Raw genomic sequence first — 21,976 nt, forward strand, 5'->3', positions numbered from 1 at the left:
TGTGAATGTGATTCCATAGTCCCATCTCATTTACACAGCAGAAGGAGAGATCAAGGGGGAGGAGGGTACTGTGCAGCAAGAAAAGGTGTCTGCCTTGCACATTGCACTCAATCCATCCACCTGTATCGTATTATCTGCCACCGCAATTCAAATATCTCCTATCATCAGGATTGTTCCTCTGCTGCTGAACCTCTACTAAGCTAATTATGGCAGCTAGGGATCCAGGGAGGTAATCTGCTGGTAGAAGAGGGAAGAGAGGGAAAAAAAAAACTCCAGCAACAGCAGAGAAGTGTAGACAAGCCCTCCCTCCCAGTATTCTAAACCTATCCCTAATGATCTCTGCTAATGGCTGCTTAAACTTCAGCTACTGTGCTGCACTTCTTCTTCTCTCCTGCAATGGAAGCTCTATTCTCCTCCACTCCCAATAACTGGAGTTATTCTATCCAGTGCCCTGGGCATTGCTGACTTCAATTGACCACTCCTTGGTTTAACTCTTTCATCCCTGTTGCTCTCCTTGCTAAGGGGCGGGGGTGTATTCTTGACATGTGACAATCTCTAATTGCTGTTACTTTGTAAAATCTTCCTGTAATCCTTTTCTTGATGGTGATAGAAGTGAGAGCGATGGTTTTTTTTTAAAAAAAACTCCTCTTCCTGCGTGTTTTTGAACTACTTCTAGTAAAAAACTTTTGAAGTTTTGATTAGGTCTGCACTTTTTTTTTGGTCCCACCTATGGCGTATGAAAAACACTTTCAATAAAGTTACATGACTTAGGGGATAAAAGTGGGGGGTGTTTTCTTTTAAATATAATCTGTCGCCCATAGCAACCTGAAGACCGGTATGTTTTCTAACCTGTACTATTGAAAGAAATGGCATTTTTAATCTGATTAATTGTTTGCTCTTCTCTGGACTATGAAGGGCACTTGCCTCCTTTATTGAGGGTCATTCATAGAAGTGATGGGTGTTTTAGGCAGAAGCTGTTGCCCATAGCAATCGGAGCATCTATATCAGCTATTCTCAACCAGGGTTCCTCCAGAGGTTGCCAGGGGTTCCTTTGAGCTGTGGCTGAAGAACCACCTTTTTTGATGGTGCCTACAGAGTTCAAGGTTCAACATCACTTAGCAAAGTCAGCAGCATGACACAAAATATATTTTTAGCTGGCTTTAAGGGTGGCATTCTGAGCACCATTTTAAGGGGAACATTCTTCCTATTGACCACCAGTATAAAGGGCATTGTTCTATTGATCCCTGATGAATTGGTTTTAGTAAGGGTTCCTCGAGACTTTAAAATTATTTTTAGGGTTAAAAGGTTGAGAGAGCTTGATCTACGTGTTTTCTAACATGTACCAAAGAAAAAAAAAAGGTACCACCCATAGTCGCCAGAACATCTTGTATGTCTTGTAACATGCATTGGAAGAAGAAAAAAAGAATCTGCCAACAAGACCATCTTGTGCTTTTTTATACCGTATGTCCCGGGGAAAAGAAAGCTGTTACCCATAGCAACCAGAGCTTCTGTATATTTTGTAGAGCTATCTGTATGTTTTATTAAAATGCACAGAGGAAAATTAAAAGCTGTCACCCATAGTAAGTGTAACCAGACCATATGTATGTCTTCTAGCATGTATTGGAAGAAAAAAGATGCTGTTCCCTATAGCAACCAATATATTTTTGATATGTATTAGGGAGAAAAAAAACTGTTGCCAATAGCAACCAGAGCTTCTGTATGACTTGTAGCATGTACTGTGGTGGGAACTGTTGCCCGTAGCAACCAGAGCTTCTGTATGACTTGTAGCATGTACTGTGGTGGGAACTGTTGCCCGTAGCAACCAGAGCTTCTATTTGTTTTGTAGCAGGACCAGAGGGAGAGGATCTGTTGCCCATAGCATTTTGTTTTCTGACATCTACCAGATAAAAGCTGTTGCCCGTGGCAACCGGAGCATCTGTATGTCTTCTAACCTGTAAAAGAGAAAAAAAATGACATTTACAATGTCTGATTAGTTTGCTACACTCATACTCCAATTCACTGTCATTAAGGTACCAAGGTAACAGCAGAGTCCTACCTATAACACTTGTTTCCTGCGGTGAGTCTGCAATGTGCTGTCTTTTCGCATTACTAAATGTAGAGAGCAGCTGTCATAATCTAGGGTTTCTTGATCGATTCAGAACAATGTCTTGCATGTGGCACCAGATGTGGAAATGAGTCATTAAACAATGGTCAGGAGTGCCGAAAGTGGTAAACTCTTATGGTCCGCAGTATGGAAGAATGAAAAATGCTGCTTACTAACACAGAGCCATGAAGAATGACCATTTCTGCAGTGCACAAAAGGCACATTCAGTGAAGGGAATGTCTGTCAAGAACCCATACCACGTTCTATGCACAGCTAATCCCCCCCCCCCCCCCCCCCCAACCCAACTTTGCTTGCAAAAAAAAATATATAATCCTTTATAAATTGTTTTGCCATCGTGAAAACTGCTTAAACCCCCCATGATCTTGCAGCAGCCCATTGATGTAAAAGTCTAAATTCAAAGTGACGTTTCCTGGGCTTTGGCTCTGTCTTTTCTTCCTAATTAAAGGTGGGAGGCATAGACAAGGGGCGAGCTGTAAACTCCTAGGCAAGGAGACACGTCATCCTCTAGCCATTGATTCATAGAGTGGGGCTAACTGACCCCGCACAAATCAGGAGCTGGCTTCTCTAATATGTAACTTATTACAGCTGGAGTTCAAAGCTAAACAATACAGAGTGAAGGATTTGTACTTCTGTCCATCCAGTCTTAAGGTTTACAGAGCTCTGTCACTCAGCACAGTTGTGTAAAGAAGTTTTTTCCCAACCTCAGTCCTCAAGTACTCCCAATGGACCATGTTTTGGGAACTTCCGTTAGATAAAATGGCTCTTATCAATACCATGTCATTGATTTAAAGCAGCTGTGCAAAGTAAAGGAAAGCATGGCCTGTTGGGGTTACTTGAGGACTGCGGTGGAGAACTACTGGCTTCAAGCAGTAGAAGGACCTGATCTTTCCCAAATCATCTTCCAGGACAGCTACTTGATGGTCTCTGCCTTCAATAGTAAACAACTTTCACTTGCAGGTCACAGACCACCTTGTGACTGGCTCTGAAATTAGAAGCTGCAAACTGATGAGCTCATCTGTCACTCTGCTCTCTCCTTCTATCAGCATTCTTTGTACACTGCAAACTTGAGTTGGCTGCTCCTTATTCTACTTCTGTTTGTGGTGTGTGTGTGTCTCTCTCTCAGGCCAGGTTCACTGACATCCCAGCATACTTCCACACGACTTGCATACCATGTCTTTAACAGAACTCAATACAAGTCATGCTGAAGTCGCACCAAAAGTAGTGTAGGAACCTTTTTCTAAGTCTGAGCGACTCAAGTCACTCCTATTAGAACGGTTCCATTGCACTTAATGGGGCGTGACTTGTCTTGCAATATGTGCTCTTAAAGTCAGAGTACACCAGTGTGAACAGGACAGTACTGGGGAAGTTCAGCCTCTCTAGTTGTGTTGTTGGCTATTGTAATGGAAACAAAAAATAAATAAAAGGAAATCCTTTTCGAATGGGGAAAACTGCTGAAGGCACCTTTTCACATGACTGGTCCCATCAGGTCCATCTGTCTGTTTTTCAGATGGACCAGATCGGACCCTCCATTATCCTCTATGGGTAGCTGGATGTAAACAGACTTGTGTTTGTTTACACTTGGCTACCCCCGATCCGATCTAGCCCAGCAAAAACAAACAGAAGGGGATCGGTTTCCCTCCGTCTGGCTGGATAGGTTCGTAGGGCAGTCCAGTATAAACAGACAGCCACTCTGTTTCCATTCGACTGCTGATAGAGCAGAGTGTATTTTTGTATCCGCTCTGCATAAGTGGAACAAACGTGGACCTGTCATCCATCTGCTCCACTCGGTTTAGCAGACAGATTCCCCTGCTGAGCAAAACTGGGTCTGGCCTGTGTGAAAGGGGGCCTTGGACCCAATACACACTTAGATTAGATTTTCAGCAGATTTGTGTCTTCAGATTTACCAAAACCATGTAATATGAGGTCAAACCTTTCAATTTGTATGCAATCGGGCAGGCCCTTGCACTACATGGCTTTGGTAAATCTGAAGACAAATCTGTAGAAAATCTAATAGTGTGTATGGCACTTAAAAGAAGAATTTGGCTCACTTTGTAGAGATTTCTGCTTATTTATTTCCTATTGTCTTCAGAACAGGAAGTGAAGGGAAATCTCCCCAATGGTACACAGACAAGTAAACTTTCAGGTTTTAACCCTTTCCTACGTGATCCAAAACGAAAAAAAAAAAAGTTTTGGGTACACACTATAAGCTACTATAATGCTTGCTCACAGTAGCCTGCACACTAACGCGCACACATGCTAGTGCATGTTGTGCAGGGACAGAGAAATCTGTTCTCACTTATTTCTTTAACTTTATTAAGGGTGTCACAAAATGACCTGTTCGTGTCTGTGGACCATATTGTGTAGTGGTGACGTGTTACAATCCAGCAGACCACCTTGATGCAGCATTAAACAGGGCACATAGAAAACAATTATTTTGAGGTGCCCTTGTGCTAATCTATGCCGAACAGAAAGATGGATTTGGGCCCCATTTCACAACAGCGGGCATGCCTTGTGCTCTGTATAATGTTCCTGGTGCTGTGATGTGTTGCACTGTTAATGTCTGGATCCCACTAACACAATGTGTGGTTTCTGCTGCTCGCTGTTACGGTGCATCACACTGTTTACTTTTTTCTTTAAACTTTAATTAAAGTGTCAGAAAATGACAACTGAAGTCATCACACAGCAGCATGTTGTGGGGATGTGTGATAAAAATGGCACCTGCATGATTTTATTGCAGTACACAAAACACCGTGCCTTGGTGCGATATGCCCTATCACAGCAAGGCTTTTGGCTAGGTTCACACCTACAGGTTGAGGTGTAGTACATTAAAGCAGTTGTAAAGCTTACTTTTTGTAATGGAAGGTCCCCGAATCTCCTCTTCTGGGGTCCCTTAGTGGCACACCTACATACTCTTTCCCGAGCTGGGCTGTGTGCATCCATAGGCACACGCCAAGCAGCTCAGCCTCACCCCTGCTCTCTCCTCACAGGATTTGATTGACAACAGCAGGAGCCAATGGCTCTGTGTCCTGTGAATGCAGGGAGAGAGCTGCAAGAGACTGGCACAGCGCTTGGTACACATTATTGTTTTTTTTTCTCATTCAACCCAGCAGGCTCAATGGGGGGGAAAAAAAAAAAAACTGAAGAGCTCGGGAGGAGATCCTGCACTAACTGTCCGATGTTCAGCGGGGAGATCGCTGTACCATTAGGTCCGCCCCCCTGTCAGAACATTTTTCGATCATGCCCTGTTGATAGAAGCCAGGCGTTTAGAGGGCTGCTGTCGTACCATTTTTTTTTTTTTTTTAACCTTCTCGCAGGGAATGCACTCTGGCCTCAGAACCACTTTAGGTCCGCCCTATAGCAGTTTTGCTGCTACAGGGTGGCACCTTTGCGCCAGATCACGTGTGTGTTTATATATTATGTATGTGTGTGTGTGTGGTCTGACCCTTCCGGGTAGGGGGCGTTCATGCACACCATCATGGTCTTGCTTCCACTGCCATTATATACAGTGCTGATCGGTGGGTGCAGGGTACTCCATGTCTGCCAGCATCCACCAGTCGTTCATCAGAGAGCCAGAACTGCGATCTCTGCCTCTGTAAACAAGGCAGACCGCTGTTCTAACAGGAGAGAAGGGATAGAGTTTGTGTCCCTGCAAAGCAGGGAATAAATCCCATCTCTTCCCCTAGTAAAAGCACCTCTCAGTGTAGTAAAACACTTGCTAGGCACACCGTTAGCCCTTTGATAGCCTCTGATTTAAACCCCTTCCCAGCCAGTGTCACTGGTTCCCACAAAGGAGGAAAAGTGTCAGACTGTTCAATGCAATATCACAGTCCCACTATAAGTCGCTGATCACCGCCATTACTAGTAAAAAATAAAAATATCCCATAGTTTGTAGAAGCTATATATTGGGATATTTTTTTATTTTATTTTTAATTTGTCACTTTTTTGTTTATAATGCAAAAAAATAAAAACTGCAGGGGTGATCAAATTCCACCAAAAAGAAAGCTCTATTTGTGGGAGAAAAAGGACATCAATTTTATTTGGGTGCCACGTTGCACGGCCACGCAATTGTCAGTTAAAGTAACGTAAAAAATGGCCTGGTCATGAAGGGGGGAAATCTTCCAGAGGTCAGGTGGTTATGTGCACTGTGCAAAATGAACAGGCTGGTACGCACCTCAGCGGTCCAGAAATTATATCTGCATTTTTTTTTTTTTTTGCAATGCATAAATGAATGGCGCTGCATCGCACCATTGTGGTGTTGCGCTACCGTGCACATTCCCACACTACGACAGGGTGAAAGGGGCCTATTGCCATGTCTTTGTGTTGTGCAAAGCTGCCAGCAGCCCTGGTGTGAACCTGTACTACTTTTTCGAACTTTATCAAATTGTCACACAATGATATTTGGTTCAACGTTACACAGTGCGGCGTCTTGTGACGCTGCATAGTGAATGGCAGCACACTGTGCAAAAAAAAAAAGGCTCAGTTTTGCAGCATATGCTGCGTCAGTGTGAAGTGATGGGCCATGAGGTGAATGGGGTCTGCTGCCCATGTGATGTGAATGGACCCCATGGTGTGTGTGCTCCCTCGTGAAGACTGGGGTCCCCCCATTGCAGAGTTCAGTATTGGGGTCTCTCTCTGCGCAAAGAATAAATGCAGAGGTCATCAAATGCCACCAAAAGAAATCTCTATATGTGGGGGAAAAAAGGACACAAGATTTATTTGGGAACAACGTTGCACGTCCGCGCAATTGTCAAAGTAACGCAGTGCCGTATCGCAAAAAAATGGCCTGGTCATGAAGGGGGGTAAATCTTCTGGAGGTCAAGTGGTTAATGTGCACTGTGTAAAATGAACAGGCTGGCACGCACCTCAGGGGTCCATAAATTATACCTGCACTTTTTTTTTTTGGTCAAACTTTATCGAAATGTCACACAATGATATTTGTTTCAACGTTATGCAGTGCCTTGTTACGCTGCGTAGTGAATGGCAACACACTGTGTTAAAATGCTCCCCCTCTGTTGCGGGGCTCAGTATTGGGGGACCCCCTCTGTTGCTCGGTATTGGGGGTCCCCCTTCTGTTGCAGGGCTCGGTATTGGGGGTCCTCCGTGCAGGGCTCAGTATTGTCGCTGTACCTGGCGGTGTGTGTGTATACAGAGGAGGAGCCCAGTGCTGGGCGTCCATGGCTCGGCTCCCCCCTCCTATGAGGACGTCACACCGAGTCCTGGGAGTGAGATCGGAGCTCAGCAAACAGGCAGAGCCAAACAACTTGTCACCCCAACAAAGCCCCCTCCGCCCGGCCTCCGTGTCCCCCAGCCAACTTTTGCTCCGTGTTGTCACCTGGCCGCCGGAGGATCGCGGGGGGGGCTCCGTCCATGTCGGAGGCGGGATCGGCGAAGCTCGGGGATCGGAAGGTAAATGGGGGCAGAAGTTTTGTAGTGCGGGGCAAGGCGTGGCAGGATCGGGCACTCATTGTCTGCTATGAGGGGAGGAGGGGCCCCCCGCAATCCAGGCACACTGCATAAGTTTAATAACAAAGGCGAACAGCGTGTCCCCGGGCTGGAAACTTCAGCCACCCATCCATGGCACTGGACTCTCAGCATACCCAGTTGTTTTGGAGTTCACCCATATATAAACACCTTATCACTTCTGTTATTGGGGCCCATTCACACTAGGACCATGCTGACATGCGCCATGATGCGATATCCAGGCCTCATACACATGACCGCTGCAGTGATAATGTATTACAGACTAGTCGCCTTCACCACAAATCTCCCCCGACACGTAGCCTGGTATAAAATGTATACCAAAAACATGATGCACAATGCACCCCAGGTCACCTCACAGCACGCCGCACTGCGGAGACTGACTTTGTACACGCTCAAAGTATATAAAAGTAAGGCCTGTGCACACAGATGTGTAAGGAGGCCATACAATGTATATTACCGCACCCAGGTGACACAGCCGCCCATAGCAATGAATGGCTGTATGTGGGTATATGCCACAGTGGCGTAAATCCTTGGACGCAGCTTGTGCATATTTAAGATTAAGTCCTGGTTCACTCTGCCACGCAAATTGAGAGTTCAAAGTCGCATGGCATGTTGTGCTCCATTAACGGCAATGGGACTGTTCTAATGGGGGCGACTCAAGTCGCTCCGACTTAGAAAAAGGTTCCTGCACTACTTTGGCATGACTTGTATTGACTTCTAGTAAAGACATCTTATGCAAGCTGCTATTAAGTCACACAGGAATGTCAGCTTCAAAGTCACAGTAGTGTGAACAAGGGCTAAGACTACATTCACACCCAAGCGCGTTTGAGGCCCCTTCTTTTTGTTGGGTGCTTTTCACATAGAAGGTGCAGAAAACGCATGTCAAAACGCTTATGGCGCTTTTAGGCATTTCCACTGGAATCTATGGGGACAAAAACATTCAATTCTCCCTAGCTCATGCTTTTATGAGCGACAGACATTTTCTGCAAGTGACAGGATGCTCAGATGTGAGCAAGGGCTATTGAAAATGGTAGGTTTTTGCTTGTTGAGCGTTATTGAGCTTCAAGCTACATAGCCCTCAAATGTGTATGGGGCCTTGCACCCGTGTTTACACAAGCACAGGCAAGGGTACACCATACCAGCCATCCGTTACTATGGGCAGTTGTGGCTCTTGGGTGCACAGATGAGCCCGCAGCTTGTTTTGCTTGTGTGCATGGGATATATATATAATGTGATACACACAATTACACGTCAAGTCTCCTCACAGCATGTTGTGGGGTGATGAGATGCCACCTGATGGAACATTTCAGCATGCCTCCATTTTTCCACAGAGCACACCAATGTTGTGATGTGAACGGGCACAGGACCGTTGTTTTATGTGTGCCCTTGTGGTGACTGGCATTGGTCAGGTACAAAAAACACCGGTCACCTCACACTGTGTGAACGAGCCAGTTTCTGCACTTTTCCTCATAATAAAGTAAAGTGACATGGCCCCACATAAACACATCCCACTCTTTGGACCTGAATGCATTTATTTTAAATGTTATCTTTTTTTAAATATTCACCACTGATACTTCAAGAGCATATTGCCACTTAAGATTAAAATTGACTTTTCAGTATCGCTTTAAATTGACCTCACAATCACCTCAGAGGCCAAACACTGAATGCTGATTGTTTGATATGGTCGTATTAAATGAATTAATATGAAAAAATCCCAGGCCTTGCAGTACAACAAATCCCCCCCTGTCCACGTCTAACATCTTCCCTATCTCATTTATTACACCCGTCTCCATTTTACAGCTGCTTGTGTTATGTGAGTGGAGTGGCTGAGGAGCACCTGTATGTAATTATTGGCATAGCTCAGCAATCGAAGGAGACATCTTTTAGTCTCCTCAGGGTAATGGCAATAGCCATCTTGAATGATATGGGTTAGGACTCGTCATGTGTGCTTCTTTTGAGGTCTCGGCACAGGCGGCATTCTATTTAGTGCTTCCAAGACCTCAGAAGTGGCAGTTTACAGAGTTAATTACTAGCAGATTGTTGCAGCAAGGAGTTACTCAAGCCATTTTACGTGGAGCAGGGCTGCTTGTTTTTCCACAACCCCCTTTTTTTTTTTTTTCTGTAGTAGGCATGTTTTGGGAGTTGTGTAACGCGGCTTTGTGGTGTGAATTTGAACATTTGGAGTGTGCTAGGACACTTGGGTCAGAGCGACCTCTGTAAAATCGCTCGATAATGCTGGTGAGACGTTCTGTGTCAGGGTTACAGATAGAAGTGAGGGGAGGGAGCCAAACTTTCGACGTCACCAGCATTAATGATGCTTTTGTGAGGAGATGACCTTTTTAATTCGGAGAGGCCCAGGCTGACAAATATCAGAAGCCCTTCATTGTGTCTCTTTTTCATTTGGTTTCATTGACTATGTAGGAGCTGTGGGATGGAACTTTGGAGCAATTAAGTTTCTGAGTTGTATTTAAAAAAAGAAAAAAAAAACGTCAAACATGTAGAAAATGTGATATTTGATAACGTATGAGCAACCGAACGAGGATGGCGAGGGATGAAATGAAATGACCGTTTGTTCTGTGCTCTTGTATGTTTGTATACAGCACAATTGGCGTTCTTCTGGAATGAGCTGCAAACAATAGCAGGACATTCACACGCTGCAGCCCCAGTCTCTGTTTATTCTTCCTTCCACAGGTGCTGGATTGGGTGTGCTTGGGGATGAAGACTGGAACTTTTTTTGGCAGCAAAGTACAAATTGAGCAATCTGCTGTGCTCAGTTTACTGTTTCCACTTCTAACGTTTTTTTTTTTTTTCCCCCTTTTTTATGTCGACTTAAACCTTATTTGTGGGTTTTGCTGAATTTTTCTACCGTGTTACTCCTCCAAATCCATTGGGAGGCCACTTGGGCTCTCTATGAAGTTCTCCATTAATAATTGAATATGTTTAATATTCCACTCTTTAAGCTTCAGTTATGGTAATTTTCACAGCACCCTTTTTTAATTGATAAAAAAATATTCCTTCTTCAACTTAATTACATTAATAATACATTTCCTGTTGTAATTATCATTTAAAAACATGCTTATACATGTTAATGTTTCATAAATTTGGGTTTGTTGGTGTAAAGTCAGGGAATTTTAGTTTGTGTGTAGGGTTTTTTTTTTTTCTTTTAATCATTTTAAGACATTGATTAAATTATGAAATATACAAGTAAAAATAAGAAGACATTTGTCCAGGAGGGCATCAGTCATACACAAAAGTATTGTTCTTATGAACAATTTTAATGTTAAATTACACCCAGTGATAATAATCTTATGTCAATGGTTCACTTAAAGTGCACTTGTCATTCCCAAAAAAAACAATAAACTGGCTGGAACAGCTTTTTTCACATAAAGGAACCATTTCTGGTCGCAGGGACCTCCTGCTAATAATTTAAACTTAAGCTCACAGGACGTTAGCATTACAGTAACTTGTGATAGCAAAACAAAAGAATAAGGAATGTGGCATATCTAGCATATTTGACCCGTGGGTCTGCTCTGTACGAACATGTGTTTTTTATTTTTATTTTTTTTTTATTTTTATTTTTTTTCAGTATAATGAAACAAATAGTAAGTGCCTGTTCACACTACCGCGACTTGTCAGACGACTTAGCCGCCTGACAAGTCGCGCTCCGTTCTGTACTATGGAACCGTTCTAATAGGAGCGACTCAAGTCGCTCCGACTTAGAAAAAGGTTCCTGTACTATTTTTGGGGCGACTTCAGGCGACTTGCATTGACTTCTATACAGATGTCGTGTGCAGGTCGCGTCTGTGAGTCGCGCTGCAAGTCACGTCGCCCCTGTGTGAACGGGCACTTACAGCCAGTAAAGAGATGTAGACCATGAAAATAGTCATGCTTTCACATTTGGTGTTAGGGGTGAGGTGCCCCTTTTTACATGGCTGAGGGGGTGAGGTGCTCCTTTTCCATGGCTGAGGTGCTCCTTTTCCATGGCTGAGGTGCTCCTTTTCCATGGCTGAGGTGCTCCTTTTCCATGGCTGAGGTGCTCCTTTTCCATGGCTGAGGTGCTCCTTTTCCATGGCTGAGGTGCGAGGTGCTCCTTTTCCATGGCTGAGGTGCGAGGTGTCCCTTTTTTACATGGCTGAGGGGGTGAGGTGTCCCTTTTTTACATGGCTGAGGGGGTGAGGTGGTGTCCCTTTTACATGGCATTATGTTGGGTGAAGTTCTCCTTTACGTTGGTGAGGTGCCCCCTTACTTTGGTGGTGGGTGTGGTGCAAAAAATGCTCTTTAGATTGATTAGTCAGTGGGAAGAGGAATGCTTTAGAAAAGATCATTTTAGTTAATAGCAACTTTTCTGAGAGGCAGGAATTGCTGAAGGAACCCCCTAGGAATCCAGATTAAGGGCCACTAATGCGGTGGCCAGTGTGTTTACCGCACTGTAAAACACCAGTCACAGTAAAGTAAGGACACACAGAACACTTGTTTTCTATGTGTCTTACTCCCACTGAAACGCAGCCCAGAGCTGCGCTGCAAGGATCTCCGATAAAATGCCTACATGCTGCATTTAATTGCAGTGCACTGGACAGGATTCAATGTCGCTGCACAGAAGAGCAGCGCATTGCGCCTCTGTACAGCGACATGGATAAAGTGTGACTTTTGTGCACTTCAAATTAAGTTTGTCCAAAGTGAGAGTTCAAAAAAAAAAAAGTAGCTGTGTGATGTGCTAAATCACGCACCACGCCGCCCCTTACTGCAGCTGGAACTGTGCGGCAGCTGTCTGTTCAGTGTAGAGCGGCCCATGAGAAAGGCCTGACTAGAGGAATACAAAATGTGTGCTCCCAGCAGTGCCTGCACAAACATTCACCAATGCCCAGTCCTGACCCTTCCTGACATTATTGAGCTGTTTAGCCTTGCTGGCCTAATATTAGATGCAGGAGGGCTTGGGCCAAGGTTTTGGGGCTCCATGAAGATGTTTAAAGGTATGTGCAGGCATCTCTAGGTGTCCGTGTATCACTCATGTAGCCAGTTTAGCAGGTTTTAGGTAGTGACAGTTGGACTTGAGCTTGTATGATTGACGAAAACAAACCTTTTTTGTATACACTTCTACAAAACGAACAATGGTCTTTAAAAGGTGGAGAGAAGAAATTGTCAACCCCCAGAAGCCATATTCTCACTTTATTTTATTTTTTTTTTTCTTTCACTAATTTTTACAATTAAAATGAAGGTGAGCATATCATTGAAAGAAGAGATGTTTACGCAGCCTTTGCCAGACACCACATTCATGAAGCACAATAGGCAAAGCTTTTACTCAAGAATACATAACTTTTTTTTTTTATTTTAGCCACATAACTGTAATTTTCACATCTCAGTGGACTTGACTAAAAATAAATGTCCCTGTTTTTGAAAAGGATGTTTGTCCTGGAGTGTTAGCTTTGTGAATTGAGCCCGATGTATTTGTATGTGCTGAACTGACATTTATAACTTTTTGGAGCTTTGGGATTGTTGCTATTAAAGTGTTTTCTTGGCTATTAAATATTCAGATGAGTCATTCCATTCACTTTAAAGTGGAAGTTCCGCTTTAAGCACTCCTTACCTCCTTCTATGCCACATTTGGCATGAGATATATGGGAGGGGGGCCGGGGGGGGGGGAGCAGATACCTACTCCTACGCGGCTTGTGCGGAAGTTCTCCTTGCAATCTTCTGGCATACGTCACAGATCCCAGAAATTTGCCCAACCATTGAGGAGGTGCAGCCCAATTCGCGCATGTGCAGTGCCCACCCGTCTGTGCAAGCTTTCACAGCCAGGTGCCCATACTTGTGCCGGATAGAGCTGAGGGTTCGGGCAGCTGGATCGTGGGATAGGCAAGTGTATGTTTGTTTGTTAAAAGTCATAAAAGATTAAAAAAAAGTGTAGTTGCCGACTTTTAATAAACACAAAAACGTCTGGAACTCCACTTTAACATGTACCTACAATCAACAGGCTTAACCGTTCTTAGTTTTTCTGAATGAACCTAAATGCATTTTATATACATGATTCCTACTATGTACTTAGTTCATCATTTTGGTCACATGCAATTTAAAATTGGAGAATGTACGTTTGGCTTCCAGCGTGTAATTTTTATTTTCTGCAGTGTGTTCTTTAACCACTTAAGCCCCCGACCAATTTACTGCACACACACTCCTTTTGGTAGCATAATTGTTAATCTGAAATGTATATTCCCTTCTAAAGAACATTATTTATTTTTTTCAAGTGGTTATGGGTTCAAGCTGCAGTTTTGGAATAATTTGCATTGGGGAAAAGGTAGTTTTCAGCAATTAATTTTTTTTTTAACATTATACATGGTTTGTTTAAATTTACACTTGGGTAAAGGGTTTAATGATGCTTTCAACTTGGCTACATCTAGAGATACTTCTGATCACATTATTCCAGGAGGTTTGGCATATGATGTTAAACTGTATGCTCCATGAAAATTTTTTTTTTTTCTTTCTTTCGTTTAGAGATTTTAGAGGTTTTTACTACTATCCGGTACTCAATGAGAGGGTTTAGCCCTCCTTCTGCAGACAAGGTTTTACAAGACCAAGTGTGGAGAACTACCCAACAGCAACCCAGACAGAAATAAAAATACATTTTTTTTTTTTTTTTTATGTATTTTTTTTTTTTTTTTTTAGTAGCGGAAGGGCAGGAGTCAATGTCAGATTTTTATCGTTAGTGTGACTGATGCACATTTTTCCTCACTTCCTGTCTGGTGAATATTTAGAGCAAGAAGTGAGGCTAAGGCTAGCCATATATGCATAGATCTCTCATTCAGGTTGAACCTAGACGAGAGAGGTTGTTTGTTTTCCCCCATCTACATTAAACAGCATGAATGGAGGAATCTTCAATGCCATTTGTTTTCAGGGAGCCACAACAACTGTGATTAGCTAAATACCCAAAGAGTGGAAGCATCTGATTGGATGTGGTCACTGTCCCCCCCCCCCCCTCCTTCAATTGGGTTATGCCGGTGGGGATACCTACTGCTTGAATTCTGGGAGATGCTGCAGGATATGGTTGAAATCAAGAGTGGTGTATGGCCAGGCTAAATCTTTCTAAGACTGGCGATATATTATACAGTTTTCTTGTACAATTTTTCTTTAGCTTTACCCAAAACCATATGAGGTCATTAGGGATGCACCAATACGAGACCAAGGAGGAGTACTGATACTTTTTCTCAAGTGCTTGCCAATACCTATTTTTTTGACAGTGGGATTTCAGCCCCCTCCAGTGTGACTTTTTTCAGTGATTCAGTTGCGAATTGTCAAAGTGCATGGCCGCTGAAATCACACCTGAACCATGCTCAAAATCGTAAAAAACGTGCTGCGGCTGGCTGTGCATATGTGAACTGACTCCATTTGAAAAGGCTGCAGGTTCACATGTCATGCAACTCAGATGTTGGTCACGAATCCAATTAGCGTATGCGTGAACTGGGTTTAATGGTGGCAGTTACAGCCTGCGGACTTGAAGGTATTGGTTTTAGTATTGGAGCATTTGTACAAGTACCCATGTAAAGGCTTGGTGTCTGTGCAACACTAATGTAAACCCTTTCAGTGTGTATGCAGTCGGGCAGACCCTTGCACTACATAGTTGAAAGTAAATCGAAAGGAAGTTGAACAAAAAAATTGTATGATGCATTTCCAGCCTAAGGCCCTGTTTACATTGGCATTAGAAACAGCCGTTTGGGGTGCGTTTTTGCCTTTTTCTGGACTCCTAGCAAAGTGGCCTACAGTGGATATTGGGTTCACTTGGAGGGCGTCTGGGGTACATTTTTTAAACATGTCAAAAACGCATGCCGACAATATAGGCATGTTGGTAAGCGTCATTGTTGGAATTTTTTGCAAGTGTAAACTTGGCCTTTACGGAGCCCTAGATGGTGGATAAAAACTTGACCCGACTCTTCTCAAATACTAGAGAAAAAGGAACCCGTTTCTGCCCTTATGATTGTGAAGTATTCATACCCTAGTTATCATAAATCTGGGCAAAATGCATTTGTTTGAACGAGTTTTCAATAAACTTGTACTGATTTGAAGTGCTCTGCATAATATGCACTGCAGTTCTATGTAAATACCAACTTTGTGAAAGTAGCTTTGTGCATCAGCTTAGGCACACCACCCACATGGCAGTGCTCAGTCCTGGATATAGGATAGTCAGGTACTTGCCAAGCACCCTGGAAGTCGGCGAGTAAAGGGTCCAGTGATGATGAACATAAATGTATCATCTGGCATTCACGGTGCCCATTGGGTGGGTGGGTGGGATGCTTAACTGAGCATTTTTAAACAAAGTAGACATTTTTTAGGGCTCTGATTAAACTAGCATACAGGGATGTATGATACAAAGAACTTGTTCTAGTGTGCTTTCTGTGTTGTGAATACTCACTTGGTAAAATGACCTTTTGAGTCTACAGTGTTCTGAAAGCAGATACATTTGTTTCACAAGGCTAAATGTATTTTGAAGGTTGAAGAGGACCTGCAGGGATAATAGCCCTTCCTTCCAAGTGTGTGTCCCCAGAACTTTTCAGTGGGGGTTGTACAAGTTCTCTATTCATGTACAAGGGATGGGGTTGGCATTCTTCCTAACCTGTTCATGTGTCATCCTGTTATATTGGAGTTCTCGCCAGTCCCAACAATGTGCTCTTTACTGCACTTCTGTTTTCTGCTATCTTCACATGTGGAGTACATTGGCTTCCTGTTTCTCTGTGACATCACATGTAGAGTTCTAGTAAGATGTGCTGAAATTGTATCCGTGACGGTATAATTCTATTTTATTTGTCCTGGGAGCTAGTTATGGATTCTTGAGGATCCCTCTGACTGGTGAAGTAGCCAGTAATAAATAACACTTGGACCCTTTCTTGAGGGCATATTTTTGTGGTGTTGGCTGTAAATATGTTCTAGCTACATCCATTTAGTTTTCATGTTCTTGTCTTCCAAAAGGGGCTAACTGTTAACATTTTATGACAACATTTATCACTTGACCTGAGTGCTCAGTACTGCATTTCATTCCCTATGACCATGTGTATGGACACAAGATTTCCAATGTAATCCTCTACTATAGCAAACTCTAGATTTACATTCACTTCTAATGACGTCCCGCCATATGCAGGACCCATATGCTTGCATTAGCTTTTAGGAATGCACTTATAATAGTTTAAAATAAGTATTTGCTATCCTTCAGAAAACTATGGTTCAGTGGAAAAAGTGAATAAGTTGCTGTGTTGGAAGAGTGTAATCAGGATTTTGCATGTAGTGACCTGAAATGTAGTACACGCAGGCCACCTTAGGTGTGTGTTTTTTTTTATTTTTTATTTTTTGCATTGCCGTTTACATTTGGAGCTTTTATGTAAAGAGTGTCATCTGTTTGTGGCACTTTGAATTTTATATTGTTTATTGAAGTCCTGGGCTCCCAGTCATTCATTCAGCCCCAGGTGTGTGTGTGTGTGAGCGTGTGTGTGGGGGGGGTTATTAATAAGGGTGACTTCTATCATGTGATGACACAGTTCCTGGGAATATTGAGGATTTCTCTGTGAAGTACTGTCACCTTCATGTAAGTGCATGATGTCGCATAGCAAAATTACACTTAATTTAATGTAATGAAAACATTTTTATAGTTTTGCCCTTTGGAAGCTGGGCGTGTAATAAAAGCTTGCATGCTATATTTGACCTGGATAGTTTTACTTGTAGAATGCTGAGTGTAATTTAATAAAGCCATCAATCTAGTTTGTAAAGGTTATTATTATTATTATTATTTTTTTTTTTGTATATGAAATTCCTTGTTTAGAAAAACAAAGGAAACACACTAAAGCCTAGTACACACTATTTTTTATTTTTTATTACTATCCAGTGCTACTACAGTGATCTCCCCTGCTGTGCTATTGTATTCTGACAGGGGGATCCTGTCAGAACACTGGCCATTGGCTCAGAGCACTGATCAGCAGACCTTTTCTGGTCACGCCCTTTCAACAGAAGCCGACTTCTGTCGGAACAACTCCAACACACGGGCTGAATGTCCGCCGGTTTCTATTGGCTTAGGAGTCCTTTCACACTAGCCATCTTCAAAGTTTCATGAGTTTTAGTGCAGCTGTGGAGTCCGACTCTGTTACGACGTGTACACTCTTTGGCATTGAAGTCGAATTAATGTTTTAAAAAACAAAAACAAACCTGTCTATACAATTGCTTTTGCACAGAGCAGCCCCAATCCTCTTCTTCTAGGGTGCTCCACTGGCAAAATAAGAGCCAATCGGGGGCGCTGTAAACCCAATAGGGAACAATAGTAACCTTCGTTTTTTTTTTTCCTTGTGCGTTTTTGTTTTAAAAAAAAAAAAAAAAAATGTATTTAGTATTTGTAGTAGACAAAAGCTAGGGTAAAATTGAATCTAAAATCCACCACTAGGGTTACTACATAAGCAGACTGCAGCCCCTAAAAAAATAAATAAAACGGAAGTCAAAGAGGATCATGTCCCAAAGCTAAATACCTTCCCCTAAAACCACTAATATCTCTGACTTTCAACAATTTGTAGAATTCCTTTACTTCAGGTGAACAAGGTTAATTCAGTATACCCCACCCAATCACGTTCTTTAACCCCCTCCCCCCATACCAGCATGCACAGATCACATTGTGAGTATCCACATTATAACATTATAAAAAGGAGTTTTTTTTACTGTCTTGTTTATTTGAGTAAGGGAAAGGCGTGTGTGTGTTTGTTTGTTTTTTGTGTTTTTTTTTATTTTTATTTTTTATTTAAAAAATGTGGGACTCTTAATTTTCTATAGGGGGGAAAAAAGCACATAGTTATTAAGCACCATTAAAAGAAAGCTGTTTGTCTCAAAAATAATATGGGAAAAAAACATTTTGGTGCAGCATTGTGTGAAGTACTGAAAATGGCATGGTAATGAAGGGGGTGTTCCACCCATTTTATGTACTTGCTCTCTATGGTATCCCCTCCGAGCATCCTTTTCCCAATGCAAATGCTTTCTCCTTTTTTTTTTTTTTTTTATTTTATTTTTTTTTTAAATAGAAATACCTTTTTATATTCTTCTTCATTCTCCTGCATTTAAGGCAGTTATACGTCCTAGGCTGGTAGTTCTCAACTCCTGTCCTCCAGGACCCACTAACAGGCCAGATTTAAAGTATTATGAGATGTGGACTAGAACACTGCAATCACTGAGCAGCAAATTAAATTACCTTTCAGTTATTTTGCAAACCTGACCTGTTAGTGTGTCCTGAGGACAGGAGTTTAGAACCACTGGCCTAGGCGACTACGTCACCAGGCGATTCACAAGGGCTTCTGGGATGGCGGCGTCGTGTATCCCAGGAGTCCTAGCGAATCGCCTAGTGACTAAATCTCACATTATTTCCAGACCAATGCTACGGCAATGTGTCAGGAGGAAGGAGCAAAGCGCAGTCACATTACTGCACAGGTGCTAGATTGGGAAGTGCATGCTGGCTAGCCAGCTGCACCTAGACCTGGAAATAGATACCAGAAGGATTCAGATGCCCACAGTGGACATGGACCCTGCTAGCTTCCCAGATCAAGGTAGTCTTTCTTTATTTGAAACTGAAATTAACCAGAATACACTGTAGGCACTAGCTAAATGTGCCAGATAAAGTTGAAAAAATGACTTGGGGGGGGGGGGGGGGGACTGGAACTCTGCTTTAAAGTAAGCACTACAAAAATATGTGAAAATATTTGTTCATTGAAATTCTCCTGTACTTACCTTTTTTTTTTAAAGGAGAATTCCACATGGTGACTTCTGTGTGCTGGGAGTTTGGCTGAAACTAACATGTAAAGGTAACGCACATCTTCTCTGTGCACCTCCTTTGCACAGTCCTACCACTAGGCTCTGTTCACACTTATGTGCTTTTTGCAGAAACGATCATTTAGCATGGTTTCCTATGGGACACATTTGCATCTATGCTTTTTTTTTTTTTTATTTTTTTTTTTTTCAGCTGCTGCTTTTTTGGAAAGGGTCAGGGACTTTTTTTAAAAGCAAAACACAATTTTTTTTTTATTTTTTTTTTATTTTTTGGTTCAATAGACTTCATGGAGCAATTTTTAACAGTTTTTTTGCATTTTTTTTTTAATCTGCCTAACAACAAATTGGCCAAAAAAAATGCAAAACGCATAAAAAAACCCCCATGAAAAACATGCGTGCAAAACGCACTGCAGAAACAGATCGAAAACATACTGCATGGGCGTGAAACAAGCCTAAGGCAGAAAAAACTGGAGGAGGCTCAGTCATGGAGAGAACCAAGGTGGGATTTCATAAGTGATGATCTGGGGTCATAGAGGTGAGGAGCACATCACACTCCTCTCATCCCCTCCAAGCATTTGGATGGAGCTGAAATGTACTCAGAAATGTGAGCCAATATCCTCAAATGGCTGTTTTCTATACTAAACTACTCAAATGTTGTATTGGTTATATACAAACCACCTCCTTTCCAAGGCACGTTTTTAGCTTAGTGAACTTCCCATTCGGGATTGTTGCTTGAAGCTTATTTCCACACAAATATGACATTCGTTGTATAATCTGTTGCATATTAAATTAAAATGTGCTATTGTGAGTGACTGAAAGCTGACATCATATTGGTCCCCCCCCCCCCCCCCCCCCAACATACGAGAATGACAGGGCCAATACAGAGACCAGTCAAGCATCATTGTATTCATTGTATTACAATCACAGTATTGTCAGGCATTAAGACTGTGCTTACAAGAAGGTGATTGGACAAATAGTTTTGTGGGGTTGGTGGTGATCCTATCTGCAGCTAGGGGTAGGAGATTATAGGTGATCCTGTGCGTTGTGGCGTAGCTGTCAACAGCAAGGGTTCATTTAGCTGTGCCCATTAATATACCTCCAGCTGATGGTGCATTTTGATGCGGTGGGTTCCCAGATGCATTTTCTGTGTTGGCTTTTTGTTGTATGGATGTTCGTATCATCTCGGCATAGTAATTCTTTCTATGCACATCTCAAACATGCTGTAAACTCTATAGGGGCGTTTGTGACATGTTTGCAGTGCGTTTACAATGACCTCAATGGAGGCGTTTAGGGAGCAGCAAAGCCAAGCAGATACATGCCAGGCCAGTTTTGACGCAGTGCAGAGCGCTAACACAACCATGTGAACCAGACTAGGTGCTGCAATGCACACAGATTTGACAGGCATTCGTGGCGCTTCTAAACTTCTCATGAAAGGTAAACACTTCAGATCTACATATTTGTACTGTAGTTATTTATCTGTTTGGTTGGAGATAATTTTAATAGGGGCATTTTTATTATTATTATTTTATCTTTTGCAGATTATTGCAAGTGCGAGTGTGTATATTGCATTTGCTATGTAATTACCTGTGATGAGGCTGCTGCATTAAGTAAAGCTTGGTTTCAATTATCCTGTACAGTACTATAAGTTTTGGCCACCTTGCTATGAAACTTTCAGCTCAGGTTCTTTTTACTGAGCAACTTGCTTTCTGTACTAAAAGAGGGCATGTCGAGACAGTCCTCCGTGCCTTCCCTCACCCAATCGCAGAGTGTATTGTATTCTGTGAAAAAATACAGAACATTCTGTTAATGGATGAAGTGGAGAGCAAGTGACACACTATTGTCACTGTGCTAGAGCTGGAACTGTATGTATTAGGTGATTCACATTAGTGAAAGAGATGAGTGAAATAAAGAGTTTTGACTAATTCATGAGCATTCACAAACGGGACACCAATCATTGGGAGGTAATTAAAGTTTTATATAGCTAATGTTCTAGAATCTTTTTTTTTTTTTTTTTTATGTTCAGCTTCATTATTTTTTAATTTTAACATTGCATTTTATTTAGTTTTTTTAAGTGATCTGTCCATGTTGGGTAAAGGAACAGGTTTTCTTTATCCTCTCCTTCCCAGCAACATATATTACCATTGCTTCCACTCCATTCAGCTATCAGGAGTAAAGAAAATATCCGGTTACGGAGGCAGATGTGGCATGCTCAGTGAGACAAAGGTAGCCCAATCAACAAGCACCGGTACTGTAACACAGAGGATCCATAGCCCGGTGTAAGCTATGAATTGAATGCCAAACTAAGCTTCAAGGGAGTAGAAAAAGGGGAAAATTTGCTGTTGGAAAAGGGGGGAAAAAAGTGAACCTGCTTCTTTGCCATGGGTGAGTAAATCGCAGGTTCGCTATAAGGATAAATGATCTGATTGGCTGCAGATGATTTGTATAATTAAACCTGTTTTTTTTTTTTTTTTAAGTTTTTTTTAGTTGTTTGGTATAGCCTGGAGCTTTAGCTGTTTTAGTTACCGATTTGTCCTTGGACACAGGCATTTACCTACAATTGCATTTCCTGCTATCAGATACTCCCGCATTCCTAGA

The 21,976-nt window shown here is 42.3% G+C and overlaps 1 protein-coding gene across 8 annotated transcripts in view; it reads left to right on the forward strand.

Annotated features, from left to right (window-relative positions):
• ZNF516 (zinc finger protein 516) overlaps positions 1-21,976 on the forward strand; it is a 147,970-nt gene that overhangs the window by 3,116 nt on the left and 122,878 nt on the right. For 4 of the 8 annotated variants that reach the window (XM_077492348.1, XM_077492346.1, XM_077492350.1 and 1 more), the window contains exon 1: positions 7,324-7,531. The exons of the other annotated variants lie outside the window; for them this stretch is intronic. The gene's annotated coding sequence lies outside the window, so the exon portion shown is untranslated. Of the gene's footprint in view, positions 1-7,323; positions 7,532-21,976 lie in introns of those variants that run through there. 8 annotated transcript variants of the gene reach the window in all.

The sequence above is a fragment of the Lithobates pipiens genome, unplaced genomic scaffold (genome assembly GCF_037356315.1).
Source record: "Lithobates pipiens isolate NorthernLeopardFrog02 unplaced genomic scaffold, aLitPip1_a1.2 Scaffold_19, whole genome shotgun sequence".
NCBI classification, from domain to species: Eukaryota; Metazoa; Chordata; class Amphibia; order Anura; family Ranidae; genus Lithobates; species Lithobates pipiens.